The sequence below is a fragment of the Ovis canadensis genome, chromosome 20 (assembly GCF_042477335.2).
Source record: "Ovis canadensis isolate MfBH-ARS-UI-01 breed Bighorn chromosome 20, ARS-UI_OviCan_v2, whole genome shotgun sequence".
Lineage (NCBI taxonomy): Eukaryota > Metazoa > Chordata > Mammalia > Artiodactyla > Bovidae > Ovis > Ovis canadensis.
This window is the reverse complement of record NC_091264.1, coordinates 24,518,498-24,536,648: the sequence shown is the minus strand read 5'-3', so window position 1 is coordinate 24,536,648 and position 18,151 is coordinate 24,518,498. Positions and strand designations below refer to the sequence as shown.

General features: G+C 49.1%; 1 protein-coding gene across 2 annotated transcripts in view; it reads right to left on the bottom strand.

The window, feature by feature from the left end:
* The window catches only part of PPARD (peroxisome proliferator activated receptor delta), an 89,019-nt gene that overhangs the window by 56,153 nt on the left and 14,715 nt on the right, over positions 1–18,151 (bottom strand). The window contains exon 1 of one of the 2 annotated variants that reach the window (XM_069564182.1): positions 6,721–6,991. The exons of the other annotated variant lie outside the window; for it this stretch is intronic. The gene's annotated coding sequence lies outside the window, so the exon portion shown is untranslated. Of the gene's footprint in view, positions 1–6,720; positions 6,992–18,151 lie in introns of those variants that run through there. 2 annotated transcript variants of the gene reach the window in all.

Here is an 18,151-nt window from a genome sequence, read left to right as displayed (position 1 = left end):
ACTTGAGCTTTTAAACATTAGTTTGTGGTATGCAATGGTTCAATTTGCTTAAGTGTAAAATTTAAAGCTACGTTTACGCAGGAAAGGTAAATGGGGGCTAGATCACAAAGGGCTGCATACACTATACTAAGGACTTGGACCTGAACTTGCAGCAACATAGTGAAAGAGCTTCTTGGCCTTCCTGCTATGGTCACATCATGTTAATAGAAATACTAGATAAGATAAATGATATCCCTAAACATATAGCCAAATTTGAAAGAAAAATACCCCATGTGCTGGAAATGACCAGAAAAAGTGAAACATGAACAGTGAGGGGGACTGACACCAGAATGACCTGTGGGCTTTTGAACCCACATATGAAGTGGTTTTAATGTCTGGCTGTGACTTTGAGTCTGGATATCAAGATGAGAGCCTCAAAGGGCTGCCCAGGGCAGGACAGCAACAAGGAGCTGGCCATTGCTCCAAGGCTCTGTGGAAGGGTGAAAGGGGTGTCAAACTCAGAAATGAATGTAACACTTGAGCCAGGACCTTTAACTCTACAGGCCCACCAAATGCCAACTGTTCTAAGGGAAACTTTCACATCCCAGGACACAAAACTTGTCCTTAAGAATCCATCCTGAAGGACTCTGAGCTCATAACTCAAAGTTACAAACCACACAGGGAAATAAACCACCAAGAGGGGCAGCATCAGACACAAAAAGGGAGAAAGCATCTCAAGAATCAGGAATAATGAAATAATTTGAAAGAGATGACAAAATGAGAAGATTCAGATGATGAAAGAGAGAGAGCAGCACAGAAAAAACAGATAAGAGATTTGGATGGTAGAATGGTCAACAGATACCTAAGGAATTCCAGGAGACTAGAGTACAAAAAATGGGACTCTCCAAGTCTAAATTTATCTAAAATTATTCCAAAATAGAAAAACAAAAAAAAAATTTTTTTTAAGTGAGTCTTTGGGTAGAAGAGCACACCAAATTCTGAGCAAGAAAAAGAGAAACAGGGTTTCCCTGGTGGCTCAGCAGTGAAGAATTCACCTGCCAGTGTAGGAGCTGCAGGTTCGATTCTTGGTCCAGAAAGACCTCACATGCCTCAGAGTAACTAAGCCTGTGCGCTACAACTACTGGGCCTGCGCTATGGAGCCTGGGAGCCACAACTACTGAGCCCACGGGCCACAGCGACTGAAGCTGCGTGCCCTAGAGCCCATGTCCTGCAATGAAAGCAGCCAGCACAACGAGAAGCCCATGCACTGCAATGGAGAGCAGCCCCCGACAGCCGCCACGAAAGAAAAGCCCACCCAGCAGTGAAGACCCGGCACAGCCATGAATAAATAAAGAAAGTTATTTTTAAAAAGAAAAACAGGGACTTCCCTGGTGGTCCAGGGGCTAAGACTCCAGGCTCCCAATTCAGGGGCCCCAAGTTCAACCCCTGGTCAGGGAACTAAATCCCACATGCTGCAACTAAGACCTGGTAGAGCCAAATAAATAAAAATAGTGTGAAAAAATGGTTCTAAACAGAAGTACAGAGATGTAGAAATGCATTAACTAAATTTAAGTAAAAAGAATACAAATATTCACTATAATGTTTTCATGTTTTTTTGAAAGTAAACAGATAGCAGGAAAGAAGAGAAAATGTAGGAATAAGAACAGAAATAAGATGTATAATTTTCAGACTAGTAAAGAGAATTTAAAAAACCCAATTGGGGCTCCCCTGGTGACTCAGTGGTAAAGAATTCACCTGCCAATGCTAAAGACATGGGTTCGATCCCTGGTCCAGGAAGATCCACATGCCGCAGCGGGGGAAAGTAAACCTCCAACAGAAGGCAGGAAAGGAGAAAAACAAGCAAAAAAGGAAAGCATATTAAAAGTACTCAAAAACATAATAATATATTTAAGTCAAACCCCCAAATGTAAATAAACTAAACTCATTTAAGACAGTCTCAGATCTGACTTAAAACTTTAAATCCAGCCACATTCTGCTTATGAAAGAAACTCCTAAAACACAATGACATGAAAATGTTGAAAATACAAGGAAAACCACCACCACAAGCTGGGGTAGCACTAGTGTCATCAGACTTCAAGGCAAAAAGAGGAACACTCAGATTCGGTGACTGATTTAAAGGGACACGGAGGGCAACCATCAGGTGACCGAGGGCATGGAGAGGCTCCCAGTAAGGCGGGGCGGTGGGGAGAGCTGGTCTGGCAGAGAAGGGGTAGAAGCCCCTCGACGCGCGCACGCAGGTGGGGGAAAGGGAGAGGAATCCGGGCAGCACCGAGACCACGAGGGAAGACGGAAGCTTCATCTCCCAGAGGGCAGGGCCCCTCTCTTTCTGCCGCATGTTTGCACAGTCTAATAAGATACGAGGCACAAAGCAGGCGCTGGTGCCTGCATGAGCGATAAGAAAACAACACACAAGTAGGTAAGGACCAAGCAAGAGAGGTCTCAGAGCTGCAAGGAAAGAAGCCGTGCCATCTGCAAGGCCTGTGATCTCCACAGTGACCAAGGGCAGCACCTTCTTACAGGGACGGGGGTGAAGGGGAGGAGGACTGGAGCACGCTCCCGGGGAATGGGACACCTGTGAGCGATGAACAAAGGGCAACTGCTGCTAGAGAGCCGTAACTGACTCCGCACAGGGCACAGCTCCGCCCCCGACAAGCTGCCTTGGCCATCCAGCTCTTCCTTCGAATCCCAGTGTACAATCTGCAGACTTAGCCAAGAAACAAGCAGACAACACAACTCGTCTTTGGAGGAAAGAACTGCTGTGAGACCACAGGCAAGAGGCTGCCGCTGTGACCCGGGGAGACCTGCCTCCACGTCCCTGGCCCCTGTCCTGGGCAGGCCCTCCTGGACAGGAACCGTGTGGACGGCAGCAGGGCCTGCGGCCAGTGGTGACTCAGGCAGCGTGGGTGCCTGCCGCCTCCAGAGGGGGCAGTCCGCGCCATTTGTGTCTGGCTTCCTGGAAGCATTTCTTCATTTCTCCTTTTGCAGACCCACAACTTCCAGAGTGACACCTCTCCTGATGACTAAAGAGGGCATGCCAAGCAGCCGCTGAACCCACGTCTTCTTACACACCCCTGACCAACCCAACTTTACTCACTCCCCAACACCTCCACACTGAACAGGGGAAGTGGCCAGAGGGTGCCCCGGGGCCTGAGGGAGACAGGAAATGACGCAGCACCCACCGCCCGAGGCCACAGTGAGGGCCCAGGAGGTCCGAGCTCCCCCCACCACCGGCTCCCCAACAGGCAGGACTTCAGTGGCCCAAGGAAAGGGGCATGTGACTAAACTAACGGGTTCCCGGGTCAGAGAGTGTCAGAGATCACAGGACTTCCTCTCTTAAGTTAACTCAGATTCAAGGGAACAGGGAGTCAGAAACTCTTGGAGGCTGCTGAGACAGGGTAAATTAGTGTAACTCTCAAGAGTTGGCAAAATTTATCAATCTCCTTACTTTTAAAAAATATTCATACATTTGGCGGTGGCGGGTCTTGGTTGCGTTTTGTGGTGACTGAGTTCTCCAGCTGCGGCTCAGCAGTCGCTCCACAGCAAGTGGGACCTCAGTACCCCGACCAGGGACTAAAGCGGCATCCCCCGAACTGCAAGGTGGATTCTTAGCCACTGGGCCACCAGGGAGGTCCCAATATCCCTACTTTTGATTCATTCAAAATGGCACACACACTCTCTCTCTCTTTTTAACTCTTTGGCTGCAGTGCACAGCAAGGTCTGGGACCCTAACTCCACGACAGGGATGGAATCCGTGACCCCTGCAATGGAAGCAAGGCGTCTTACGCTGGCCTGCCAGGGAAGTGCCTCGCTCTCTCCTTTAAAACCAAGTATCTACCAAGTGCCAGGAATTATGCCAGGTAGTGGGTGGGTTAGTTCTTACCAAGGCAGACAACGTGACTGCCCTCAAAGAACTTCTGTTCCAGTCAGGGATTCAGAGAACCAGATAAGGTATCAACCAGAAAAGATACCAGGTATCTTATTAACCAATCAGATAAGATCAATTTTGAGTGTAGGAAGTAGTATGCTGCTGCTGCTAAGTCGCTTCAGTCGTGTCTGACTCTGTGCGACCCCATAGACGGCAGCCTACGAGGCTCCTCCGTCCCTGGGATTCTCCAGGCAAGAATACTGGAGTGGGTTGCCATTTCCGTCTCCAATGCTTGAAAATGAAAAGTGAAAGTGAAGTCGCTCAAGTCATGCCCGACTCTCAGCGACCCCATGGACTGCAGCCTACCAGGCTCCTCCATCCATGGGGTTTTCCAGGCAAGAGTACTGGAGTGGAGTGCCATTGCCTTCTCCAAGGAAGCAGTTATGTAATAGCAAACAATGAGAACCAACCGAAATGTCCATCAGCAGAACTGGTTAAATAAGCTCAGGTAAACTCCTAAGAAGGGACACTGCTCTGCTTAAAAAATGCATTCTTGAAAACTATATTCAAATTGCTAGTGATATGAATATTTAAAGCAGATTTCAAAACAGCATCACAATTATGCTCAGTGCAAGAACCCAACCACACAAGACCACATATCATATGACCCCATTTCTACAAAATGTCCAGAGCAGGCAAATCTGTGGGAACAGAAAGCAGCCTGGAGATTGCCTGGGGCAGGGGAGGGGTGCATGGAGACAGTGAACATCAACGGGTGCGAGATTTCCTTCTGAGACGAGAAAAGGTTCTAAATGGTTACACAACTCTGCAAGTATACTGAAAACCATCAAACTGTACATTTTAAATGGACGAACTTCATGGTATATGGATTATACCCCAATAAAGCTGCTGAGTAACAGTATCACTATATGACTTCAACTTGGTTTTTCAAAAAGAAGATTTTGTGGGAATTCCTTGGCTGTCCAGGGGTTAAAACTCTGCACTTCTGCCTGGGTTTGATCCCTGGTGGGAGAACCAAGATCCTACATGTTGTGTGGCTGGGCAAAAACTAAAAACAACAAGAAGAGGGCGTATGAAGGGGTATATGTACGAGAGAGAGAAAGCATGGAAATGCTCCAACCATGAAAATATTAACTGAGCAATTCTCTGAGACGAAGGTTCTGCGTAATTTCTGTTTCCCTCTATATTTTCCAAATATTCTAAAATGTAGGCATTAGTTTAACTGACGAAAGAAATCAACCTGGGTTTTCAAGTCTTCAAGGGGACCTTAAAGTAGATAGAAGGCACAGAATCAGAAGGATCCAACTGTTGTGCTAACTTGGATATATCTAGGGCAGTCATGTTCTTTGCACCAAAGATAACCAGGCAGTTCAGCAAAGGGATTTTATATTCCAGATAAATGAGACCCAGTAGGCTCTGTTTAAGGATCTCCTGAGCAATGGCAGAGCTAGCTCCCTTCTGTAAACACTTTAAAATGAAACCAGCAGTCACCAGAGAGCTCAGATACTACCAAAGAAAGCAGAAGAGGGTGAGCTGAGCAGATGCAGTCTGAAACCTGGAGGCCGTCAGAAGTCACAACCACATGCCTGGATGTGATGTGTGAGGCCCTCAGGATAACCTCTCAGGTCCCACTTGAACTGCTCTGATCAGTGACTTCAAAGACGCCTTTCTGAAAAGTCAGCGGTTCTCTAACCAAGCTGCCTGCTCTGGTCAATGAGGAGCTTTAAAACGCAGATCCTTGGACTTCATTCCTGGAAATTTTAATTTCCAGGAGAAATCAGAGGCCTGAGACAAGGCCCAGGAAACTACATTTCTTCCAAAACTCCCTAGTGAATCTGCCAGCTGAGTCTTGTCTGGGAATCACCGGACGAGACACCCCCTGGGACGATGCGCAACAGGGCCCGTCTGCACATCTGGCGGCCATACTGGGATCCCACGGGCCAGTGCTAAGCGCAGGAGGGGAGGCTCAGCTGGGAAACTCCAGGCGTGTTCTGCAGTCAGTGCTGAAGAGCCTGGGGGACAGCCAGCAGATCCCCAAGTCAAAGCCAATGCTGGAAGGTTCTCTTGGGCACAGTGATCTGAGATGCTAACCTGTGAAAAAGAAGTAACAAGTGCAACCTCTGGGCTTCCCTGGTGGCTCAGTGGCAAAGAATCTGCCTCTATTGATAGAGACGTGGATTCAATCCCTGGGTTGGGACGATCCCCTGGAGGAGGAAATGGCAACCCACTCCAGTATCCTTGCCTGGAAAATCCCAAGGACAGAGGAGCCTTGCAGCTACAGTCCATGGGGTTGCAAGAGTCAGACATAACTTAGCGATTAAACAACAGCCGTGCAACTTCGGCTCTGGGAGGTCACAACAGAAATTAGTTCCTTCCAACGACACACGCAAGCCAGCAAGCTTTGCCGGCGCCAAGGAGTAGGAAGCAGAAAGGGATGCAGTGCGGTGTGGCAGAGAGAGCCCTGGGCCAGTCACAGCTGTGGGTTCGAATCCCTGCTCTGCATCATTGTCGTCAGTGGTTAAAGACGGCACCCTTGCTGCGACTCCCTCCTTGAATCCGGCTGGTCCAGGTTCTGCGACTCCCTCCTTGAATCCGGCTGGTCCAGGTTCTGCTCTGATACGTGGTAGGGCCCCCACTCAGGAGGCTGAGGGAACAAAAACCCAGTGTTCTAACAAACAACCTCGTCACAGAACCCTCTGACCAGGAGCTCCCACTTTTAGCGCCCTTCTCGGCCAGGGACACGTCTCCATACATCAGGTCTGGGAACTATTTACGATCCCCTGTAACGGGGAAGGACCCTGCCAGCAGGCACCCAGCGTTCCAGGATGACTCACTGTCCCTCGCCACAGCCACGTCCCCGCTGGCCTCCCTTCTTCCCGTTACAGTGTCATCTTTGTCCTGGCCACCTCCGGGCAAAACATCAACCTCGCAGGCTCCGCTGTCTTCCTTCAGCATCCAGGGAATGGCCAAGACTTGGCCTCCACACCTCTCCACTCCCGGCCACACGGTCCTCACGGCAGGCAGGCCTGAGACTGCTGCTCTTCAAGCTGCCAGCTGCGCGCCGTACACGAGTTTTTCGACCTCTCTGGGGCTTAGCCTCCTCAGCTGCAAACAAGATACATCAGTAACACCTTCTTTTTGAGGTGGTTTCCCAGATATGAGTCAAGAAAACACAGCCAAAGTACATAGTACAGAGAAGGCATTCCATACGAAGCAACGGTTATTACTACAGGCCAGAAACTTTCCCCCTCAGTTATTAATACAGACCTGACCTCTCCTACCTAAGTCTCTGACTGGGTGTCACTCTCCATTTTGACCCCTCTGGTATGATCCGAGCAGGTTAATTGTCCTAGATAAGAGCCACCACCTTACTCTCCTGCCCAAAGGCCTCCCATGGTTCGCATGTTCCCGCATCAGTCTCAGCTTCCCAGCCAGACCTGGAAGAATGTCTGCCTTCACGAGGGTCCAAGCCAATCCCACCCTCATGGCAACTTGCTATGGGAGGCAGCCTTTGAAAATGACCCGCAAACACACCCACCTCGGCGTATTCAGGCCCTTGTGTAATAGCCTGCTGACTCAGACACTGTCGGATCCTAAATGTTGTTTAAAGCTGACGCTGGGAAAGATTGAAGGCAGGAGGAAAAGAGGATAAGATGGTACTCGATGGCATCACGGACTCCAAGGACAGAAGTTTGAGCAAACTCTGGGAGATGGTGAAGGACAGGGTGACAGGGTAGCCTGGCATGCTGCAGGCCATGGGGTTGCAAAGAGTCGGACGTGACCGAGCGCCTAAACAACAGCAACAAACTCTGGGGTGATCTGTTATGAAGCAACGGACGATTCTCCTGATTTCCCCAAGCACATCAGAGCGGCTGCTCTTTTACTCACAGCCTTTCCTACTGCCTTTCACTGCCTCTCCTACCACAGCTCCGCCTACCACAATCCTGCCCAGCCTGCAGGCCCACCCCAGATGCTAAATGCTCACCTTGAGCCTTTCTCAGTTCAACTCAGTTGCTCAACCGTGCCTGACTCTTTGCTCCTCCATGGACTGCAGCACTCCAGGCTTCCCTGTCTTGAGGCTTTTGTCAAAGCAGCAACTGTCAAACCAGCTTCCTCTCCCACACCTCACCACGGCATCTGTTGCACTGCATCCTAATCAATCTGCTTGTTATATTCATGTACAAAAATACCTGTCAGGGTTACGTGGCAGCAAAAAACCGGAAATCACCTGCGCGCCCATCAGTAAATGAGAGGACGGCACACTCGTGCGAGAGAGGAGGGAGCAGTGGAAAAGAATGAGGAAGCTCCAGGTGTACTGACATGCAAGGGTGGACAAGACACAATACATGGAGCAAGGAGTAGCCCAGCGCGCACAGCAGACGGCCATCTGCCTGGAAAGTAATAATGTCATAACAGAAAAGAGATGAGTATGCACCCATAAACCAAAGTGGCTAGGACAGCTGCCTCCTCCGGGCAGCTGAGAGACGGGGAAGGGAAAGAGGGGATACCTTCTGAATTTTGTAGCATGTCAAGAATTTTCAATTCAAGGGACTTCCTGGTGGTCCAGCAGCTAAGATTCCTTGCTCCCAAGGCAGGGGGCTCAGGTTTGACCCCTGACCAGGGGACTAGATCTCACACTCTGCAACTAAGAGTTTGCCTGCCACAACTAAGACCTAGGGCATTCAAATAAATATAATAAATAAATATTTAAAAAACGAATTCTCAATTCAAAAATAAGCAACTCCTAAGAAAAAGCTTTCCTGCTAAGATCAGGAACAAGACAAGGATCTCCACTTTCACCACTTCATTCAATATTGTACTGGAGATTCTAGGCAGGGCACTTAAGTGAGGAAAAAAAAAGTTATCTGGATTGCTAAGTAAAAAGTAAAACTATCTCTATGAGCAGAAGACATGGTCTGATACATAGAAAATCCTAAGAAATCCACTTAAAAAATCGAACTAATAAATAAGTTCAGTACGGTTGAAGTATACAAAATGAATATATAGAAATTATCTGTATTTCTATACACTAGCAATGAAGCGGTAAGTCCACAAGTCCACAGTGTCTAGTAAACACTAGAAGCAGGGACTTCCCTGGTGGTGCAGTAGTTAAGACTCTGTGCTCCCAACGCAGGGGTCAGGGTTTGATCCCTGGTCAGGGAACTAGATCCCACAGGCCGAAACTGACAGGTCGCATGCCGTGACTCAACATCCTGCACACTACAACGAAGACCTGGCCCAGCCAAATAAATAAATAATAAATAAAATAAATGTTTTTTTAGAAGCAGAGGATAGAGACAATGAAGGAAAATAAATAGAAGACTTCCTGGAGACTCCAAAACATTTGTCTTTAGCAACTAAGGGCTCTACAGAAATTAAGGAAAGAAGACAAATACCTAGATATATTCTGGTGATATAGGGGCTTGCCAGGTGGCGCTAGTGGTAAAGAACCTGCCTGCCAACACAGGAGACATAGAGAGGCGGGTTCCATTCCTGGATTGGGAAGAGCCCCTGGAGGAGGGCATGGCAACCCATTCCAGTATTCTTGTTTGGAGAATCCAATGGACAGAGGAGTCTGGTGAGCCATAGTCCACAGGGTCACACAGAGTTGGACATGACTAAATCGACTTACCACACATCCTGGTGATGTATCTTGAACTTCAAGAAAAAAGAAAATTCTTACATCTTTCAGAGAAGAAAAAAAACAGATTACTTACAGAGGACTTAGAATCCAACTTCATATTCGAGTCTTCTTATCCACTATTCATACTGAAACATGGAGCAGTAACCCCCAAATTCTGATTCTATATGCAACAGTGCTATCAATCAAGATAGCACTTGGGTAGCTTTGGGCAGTTCTGCTGGGGATGTCAGAGAAGGCAATGGCACCCCACTCCAGTACTCTTGCCTGGAAAATCCCATGGACAGAGGAGCCTGGTAGGCTGCAGTCCACAGGGTCGCAAAGAGTCGGACACGACTGAGTGACTTCACTTTCACTTTTCACTTTCATGCACTGGAGAAGAGAATGGCAACCCACTCCAGTGTTCTTGCCTGGAGGATCCCAGGGACGGGGGAGCCTGGTGTGCTGCCATCTATGGGGTCGCACAGAGTCGGACACGACTGAAGCAACTTAGCAGCAGCAGCTGGGGGTGTAAGATGGTGCAGCCACTATGGTAAACAGTGTGGTGTTTCCTTCAAAAATTAGAAATAGATTTTCATGTAACCCAACAATTCTACTTCTGGGTATGTACCCAAAAGAACTGAACAAGGGGACATGAACAGATATGTACATCCAAGTTTAGAGCAGTACACTCATGACAGCCAAAAGCGGAAAGTAACAGATGAAAGGATCATCAACAGACGATACACAAATGGATGATATACAGATGGATAAAGAAACTGTGGTACATTCCCACAATGGAATAGTACGCAGCCTCACAAACGAATGGGATTCTGACACACGCTGCAACGTGGTGAACTCTGAAGACAGTCTGAGCGGCACGAGCATCAGTCAGTCGCTCAGTCGTGTCCCACTCTTTGCGATCCCATGGCCTGCAGCACGCCAGGCTCCTCTGTCCATGAAATTCTCCAGGCAAGAATACTGGAGTGGGTTGCCATACCCTTCTCCAGTAAGTGATATTAGCTAGTCGCAAAAGGACAAACACTGTGCGACTCCGCTCATATGATGGATCTAGAGTAGCCAAGTTCACAAAGAAGGTGGAATGGTGGTTGCCAGAGGCCTGGGGGAGGGGGGAATGGAGAGTGTACTTAGGGTACAGAGTTTCATTCTTGCAAGATGGTTTCCAGCTTTTTCTTTTGCCATGCTGTGCGGCTTGTGGGATCTTAGTTCCCCAATCAGGGATTGAGCCCAGGACCATAGCAGTGAAAGCTCAGAGTCCTAACCACTGGATCACCAGGGAATTCCCATTTTTGCAAGATGAAAAAAGTTCTGGAGATGGATGGTGGTGATAGTTGTCAACAAGGTGAAGGTACCTAATGCCACAGAACTTACATTTAAAAAATGGCTAAAATGACAAAGTTTTTGTTATGGATGTTTCACAATTAAAAATAAATACATAGGGTTCCCTGGTGGCTCAGTGGTAAAGAATCTGCCTGCCAATGCAGGGGAAACAAGTTTGATCCCTGGTCTGGGAAGATCCCACAAGCTGTGGAGCAATGAAACCCGTGCACCACAACCACTAAACCTGTGCTCTAGAGCCCGGGAGCCCCAACTACTGAAACCTGCGAGCCCTAGAGCCTACGCTGTGCACCAAGAGAAGCCAGTGCAGTGAGAAGCACGGGAACTGTAACCAAGAGCAGCCCCCATCTGCAACAACAACCCAGCAGAGCCATAAGCAGACAGACACAAGCCAGCAAATACAGCAAGCAAACGAACAAGCGAGTGAGGGCATGATGAAGGCACAGATTGGTAGCTCCTCAAAATATTAAACAAAGTTACCGTATGGGCCAGCGAGTCTACTCCTATGAACAATCCCCAAAGAACTTACAACGTATCCTCACACGAAGCCGGTAAACGAGTGTCCACAGAAGTCAAGAAAATGGAAATAACCCAAATGTCCATCACCGGGAGAATGCATAAACAAAAAGTGATATACTTACAATGGAATATTACTCAGCCATAAAAAGGAATGAAACACCATTACATGTCAGAGCACGAATGAACCTTGAATACACTATGCCAATTGAAGAAGTCAGACACAAAAGGCCACATACTGCATGATCCCATATATATGAAACGTCCAAAACAGGGAAACCCACAGAGAAGGACAGCAGGCTAGTGGCTGACAGGGAATTGAGGAGGGGAGGGTGGTATTAGGAATCCGCACTAATGCACAGAGTTTGCTCTAGGGCTGACAGAAATGCTATGAAATTAGATAGTGGCAATGACTGTACAACACAGTAAATCTACCCAAACCACTAGAGTGCGTACATTAAAGAGGTGAAGTTTATGTTACGTGAGGTGTACCTCAATTTTCAAATCCCACAGAAACGTACAGACGATCAAAGGAACTGCTCCGACTCTGCCTCGTGGCCCGGTGATTCAGAATCTCGGCCAGTCTGCGCCCTCCTGCCCTGCAGGGCCGCCCGCTCTTCCCCTCCACCCTGGGTTCCCTGCACTCAGGCTGCTCGCCAGGCCTTCACCTCCCCCGTGACTCCCCACTTTCCACCTCGTGGGCAAGGCCTGCCCCTGCCCCACGGAACCCATGCCTCTCCTGGCAGGCGCCCACCATCACTCAGCCCCACCCAAGCGGGTCTGGAGGCTGAGACCACAGCCCCCGGGGTCACCCCAGAGGAGCTGCCCAGGGCTGGGACTGCGGTTCTGAGCGTGTGTCAGCTAAGGGATACGGTTTCATGTAGGGACTTAATTATAGCTCAGGGGTGGAGGAGGGGCCCGGGGCACCGCAGGCTCTGAGGGGCCGCACAGGAAGCTGCTCTGCAGCCCAGGGGCCGGCCGCCAGGTCTCGCCAGGACTGGGCCACACTGGAGAACACGCATGACCCAGAGAGGCCCACAGGGACACACAGCTTACAGAAGCCATCCTGCTCACAAGTGTGAAGTCCTGGCCACCCCTCCATGAAACACCAGTCTGTGTGCTGATCAGAGTGGCTCAGAAAAACACCGAGATGCCAAGTGTTACCCACCCTCAGGGCCCAGAGACCTCCTCACCTAATGCCAGGGACTCCACTTCATTTGAGAGGAAGTGAAAGGAGGGATCATTGTTCCTCCTAGAACACCCACCTTCAATGTCCCCCCAGCTCTGAGCTGTCATTTTAGAATGGAATCTGAGCAGCCGACTCTGAGGATGCCTGGGACATCTCCCCTAATTCTGAGGATGCCGGGGACATCTCCCCCGACTTTGAGGATGCCAGGGACATCTTCTCCGACTCTGAGGATGCCTAGGACATCTCCCCCGACTCTGAGGATGCCTGGGACATCTCCCCTAATTCTGAGGATGCCTGGGACATCTCCCCTAATTCTGAGGATGCCTGGGACATCTCCCCTAATTCTGAGGAGGCCGGGGACATCTCCCCCGACTCTGAGGAGGCCGGGGACATCTTCCGTAATTCTGAGGATGCCGGGGACATCTCCCCTGACTCTGAGGATGCCGGCGACATCTTCCGTAGTTCTCAGGATACCGGGGACACCTCCCCCGACTCTGAGGATGCTGGGGACATCTTCCCCAAGCCTGACTACATGCTCAGATCCCCACCCACTGCGCAGGGAGGGGCCACGGAGCAGGGTCGGTGGAGCACTGTAGCTGGGTGTGTCAGCCCTGTCAGACCACCCAGCCTAGGCACTGCCAGGTGGGGAAAGCAGACAGGCAGAGGTTCATGGAAAGAGCAGGGCCTGGGTGGAGGAGTGTGTCCCCTCAAGGTGTAATTCCTTCTCCCTTGCTTCCGGCCCATATCTGGGCCGCTTATATCGAATGTCAGGCTCTTCCCGGCCACCTTGGGGGCCGCCCGCCAGCTGTCCCGCCCCCTCTGCTCCACCCAGCACTCAGCCTCTTCTCTCTGCTGCAGGGCGGCCAGGGACCCAGGCCCTCCTGTCTGTCACTCTTCCCCAGGCCCACCCTCTGCTGGGCACGACCCTTCCCATCTTCACTCTGTGTACTTTTTTATCTGAGCTCTTGAGAGGTTTTCCTCTGAAAGCCATGAAAAGAAACCTTCTGACTGGAGGCAGTATCCTTTCCTGGGTTTGCACAGGAGGAAAGAGAAAGGCATGGGGTGGGGAGGGAGAGCAGACGGGGGACGGATGCGGAGAGGCAGAGACACAGCTCACGCACCTCCCTGGCATCCCTTTCAAGCAACTACACCAACAGATGGCCCTTCCCAAATGCCTCTCTTTGAGCAAAATACCTTTCTTTGCTCACTCACAAAAGGCAAGGAAGGTCAGAGAGCAGAGACATAATGAAACCACCTGAAAAATGGGAAAGGCAATTCATAAAACTGAGAAACAATACACCATTTTTGAAAGAAAAATCGATTAGGTATATACAATCATACTAAAATCTCAAAGAACACAGTCCTTGGCTTGTGAGAGATTGTTACTCACATTCTTCACCAAAAAATAATATTCATTAATAGATGAATGAATGAATGAATGAACAAAGATAAAAATTTATAGCAGTCACTTACAGATGGCGTAATTACATTTGATTTTTTTGGTCCTACCTCTTGGCTTATGGGATCTTAGTTTCCGGAACACGGATTGAACCTGGGGCCCCGACAGTGAAAGTGCTAAGTCTTAACCACTGGACTGCCAGGGAATTCCCTAGGGATGACTTTTAAAATTTTTCTTTGAAGTATAGTTGATATACAATATTATATTAGTTTCACGTGTATAGCATAGTAATTCAGTATTTTTGCAGATTACACCTCATTATAATTTATTAGATGATAATGGCTATAATTCCCCACACTATACAATATACCCTCGTTGCTCAAATAGTTTATATTCACTTTCATGCACTGGAGAAGGAAATGGCAACCCACTCCAGTGTTCTTGCCTGGAGAATCCCAGGGACGGGGGAGCCTGATGGGCTGCCGTCTATGGGGTCCCACAGTCGGACACGACTGAAGCGACTTAGCGGCAGCAGCAGCAGCAGTCTGTATCTTTTAGTCCCATGCCCCTCATCTGTCCTTTCCTCCCTCCCTTCTCCTCTTTGGTAACCACAAATTTGTTATCTGCATCTGCAAGGCTGTTTCTGTTTTGTATATACATGTATTTGTATGACTCTTTAGATTCCACATAGAAATCATGTCACAGAGGATTTATCTTTGTCTGACTCATTTCGTGAGGCATAATATTCTCTGTGCCCATCCATGCTGCAGCAAATGGCAGTTTCGTTCTTCTATGGCTGAATAATGTGCCATCGTAAATGGATACCCTTCTTCTTAATCCATGTGTCCGTGGACGGGCACGCAGGATGCTTCTATACCTTGGCTATTATAAACAGTACTGCTACGAATGTTGAGGTGTAGGTATCTTTTTGAATTTGCGTTTCTGTTTTTTCTGGATCTATACCCAGAAGTGGAACTGCTGGATCATATGGGAGTTCTATTTTTAGTTTTCAATAGTGGCTGTCCCAAAAGTTCCCTTTTCTCCACATCCTCTCCAACATCTGTTACTTGTAGACTTTTTAAGGATAGCCATTCTGACAGGCCTGACATGATATCTCATTGTTATTTTGATTAGCATTTCTCTAATAATCAGCGATGCTGAGCATCTTCTTGTGCCTGTTAGCCATCCATCTGTATGCCTTCTCTAGAAAAATGTCTATTCAGGTCCTCTACCCATTTTTTGGTTGGGCTGTTTGTTTTTTGATATTGAGTTGTATGTGTTTTTTATATAGTCTGGGTATTAACCCTTGTTGGTCACATCATTTGCAAATATTTCCTCCCATTCTGTAGGTTATCTTTTTGTTTTGTTGATTTCCTTTGCTATTTAATTAGGCCCCATTTGTTTATTCTTGCTTTTATTATCATTTGCTTTTTGTCTTAGGAGACTGATCCAGAAAAATACTGGTATGATTGACGTCAAGGAGTATCCTGCCTATGTCCTCTTCTAGTTTCACGGTTTCAGGTCTTACATTTAGGTCTTTAAAGCATTTTGAGTTTCTTTTCGTGTACGATGTGAGTGGATGTTCTACTCTCGCTCTCTTCACACGTGGCTTCCGGTTCTCCCAGCGCCACTCGCTGAAGAAACTGTCTCTTCTCCATCGTGCAGTACAGTCCCGCTTCCTCTGTCGTAGATTAATTGACCGCAGGTGTGTACATGCATGACTTTTTTCTCCTCAGTAATAATCTGTATCTTCCTATTGTCTAATGAATAACCATTATTTACATAGTTAAAACATTTTAAAATAAATCAAAAACCACACATAGAGAAATTCTTGTGCTTGAATACCAGCTCCACACCCAAAAAAGTTTCCCAAATTCCCACAAACCTGGCTTTTGGTTTGTGGGGACAGCCAGGAGACTCCCATGGACAGAGGAGGCTGGTGGGCTACAGTCCACGGGGTCGCCAAGCGCCGGGCATGACTGAGGGACCAACATGTATACACATGTGTGCTTCCCCGGTGGCTCAGGTGGGAAAGAATCCTCCTGCAATGCGGGAGACCTGGGTTCAATCCCTGGGTTGGGGAGATCCCCTGGAAGAGAGCACGGTAACCCACTCTCGTATTCTTGCCTGGAGAATCCCCAGGGACAGAGGAGCCTGGTGGGCTACATACAGTCCATGGAGTCGCAAAGAGTCAGACACGACTGAGCGACTAAGCACATACATATACCTACATGCATGAAAAGTGAAAGCTGCTCAGTTGTGTCCAACCCCACTGACTATACAGTCCATGGAATTCTCCAGGCCAGAATACTGGAGTGGGTAGCTTTTCCCTTCTCCAGGGGATCTTCCCAAGCCAGGGATCAAACCCAGGTCGGCCACACTGCAGGCAGATTCTTCACCAGCTGAGCCACAAGGGAAGCCCACATATATTGGTTACATCTGATTAAGTCCTAAGTGCCCAAATACAAGTTTCCAAAGGTGTCTTTCACTGTTACTAGTGAGTTCAACAGCTTGCTAGTGGCAAGCCCCTCTTCTAAAACCTTAGGCCCAATCACCCAGAACCAGCCAGCAGTGACCGCACCCATGGGACATAGGTCCCAACCCTGCCAGAGCTCACACCCCAAAGCCAGAGCCTCAGAAAGCTACAAAAGGAAAAACAGGGCCCTGACATCCTCGGGCTGGACAGTGCCTCACCTGACCTGGCTGCCTCCTCCAGGGCCCAGGCCCGGGAGGGTGGGGCGACCCTTAGCCAGCTGCCATGAGCATCACCCAGCGAGGTCCCACAGGAGTCAACACCTGCTCCAGCCAACACTCGGGTGCAGAGGAAGACCAAGAGTCTTGAAGTTCTGTTGAGTCCAACCAGTGTTTGCTGGCATCCCCTAGGGTGCTGGATGCTGACAGTGCAGAGATATGCTAACAAGAAAACACTCAACTGTCAGCAGTGGGACCTTCCTGCCGATCCAGTGGTTAAGGCTCCGTGCTTTAGCTGCCAGGGCCTGGGTTCAATCCCTGATCAGGAAACCAAGACCTGGTAAGCCACGCGGTACAGCCACTAAAACAAAACACTCAATGAATGTCTCTTTTGTGCCTCAACATGTAATTTTAAAAGCAATTTTAATCCTTAAGTCCTCCCTGAGGGGTAAGGTCTATAGTTACCTCCCCTTGCTACAGATGGGAAAGCTATCCAGGGATAACGTGACTTGCCCAAGGCCACTAGCAGAGCCAGAATATAGTCCGGAGCAGTCTGGCTCTTAACCAGCACTTCACATTCCCTCAAAGTTCTTACCCTTAGATGCTGCCAGGGAGTGCCACATGCTACTTCCTTCCTGCTCTGCTCTAGGTAAAAGCCTATTCCCTTCCGAGAAGCCAAAGAAACGAGGAGTGTGGCGGCCCCTCTCCAGAACCTCCACTCCTATAGCCGGGTGGAGGAGCGGCCGTCAAGGCCCAGCCCACAGGGCCCAGCTAAGGCCCCCCCAGTGGGCCCCTGAGAGATGCCCCTCAGGGCCGCCTCTCTGATTCCCAACACCTTCCCTGCACACCAACTCCTGCCTCCAGCGAGGAAGTGGGAGCAGAAATAAATATAGCTCTCCCAAAATAAACCAGGGATGGCAAGGTGCAAGAAAGGAGGAAAGTGGAATGCCACTGCTGCTCTGAGCCTGAGACGTTCTCCTGGTGCAGGCAGGGCCACTGCCGCTGAGCAAGACAGGTGCCAAGAGCCCCAAGTCCCCTTCTGCCTCTGCTCCAGCCTGCTGATGCAAACTGGCACTCATTCACACACACCTAGAAAGCTCAGGCTAAGGGGACGTGAGCAGGGAGGGCAGAGTCACTGACCTGAGAAGAACACGGGCTCCAAAGGGCTCAACCCCAGCTCTATCATTTGTCAGCTGTGTGACTTGAGCGAGCTGCTCAGCTTCTCTGATCCTATACCTATACCTCCTCATCCAATACACCGTGTCCATGGTGTGAGAGTAGTGAGCTCCTCCGCAAGTGTTAACGCCTGGCCCGAGGGAGAATCTGAACAGGGACAATTTCCCTTCCTCCTTTCTCTCCATGTGTGCACACGTAGGCCATCTTCCTTTTCCTCTTTCACTCAGCTGAAAGCAGGTGGGTTTGTCACTGGAGCAGGGACTGCTTTCAGCTCCTACAAGTCCGTCCCACCCTCCATGCCTGGCCCAAAGGTTG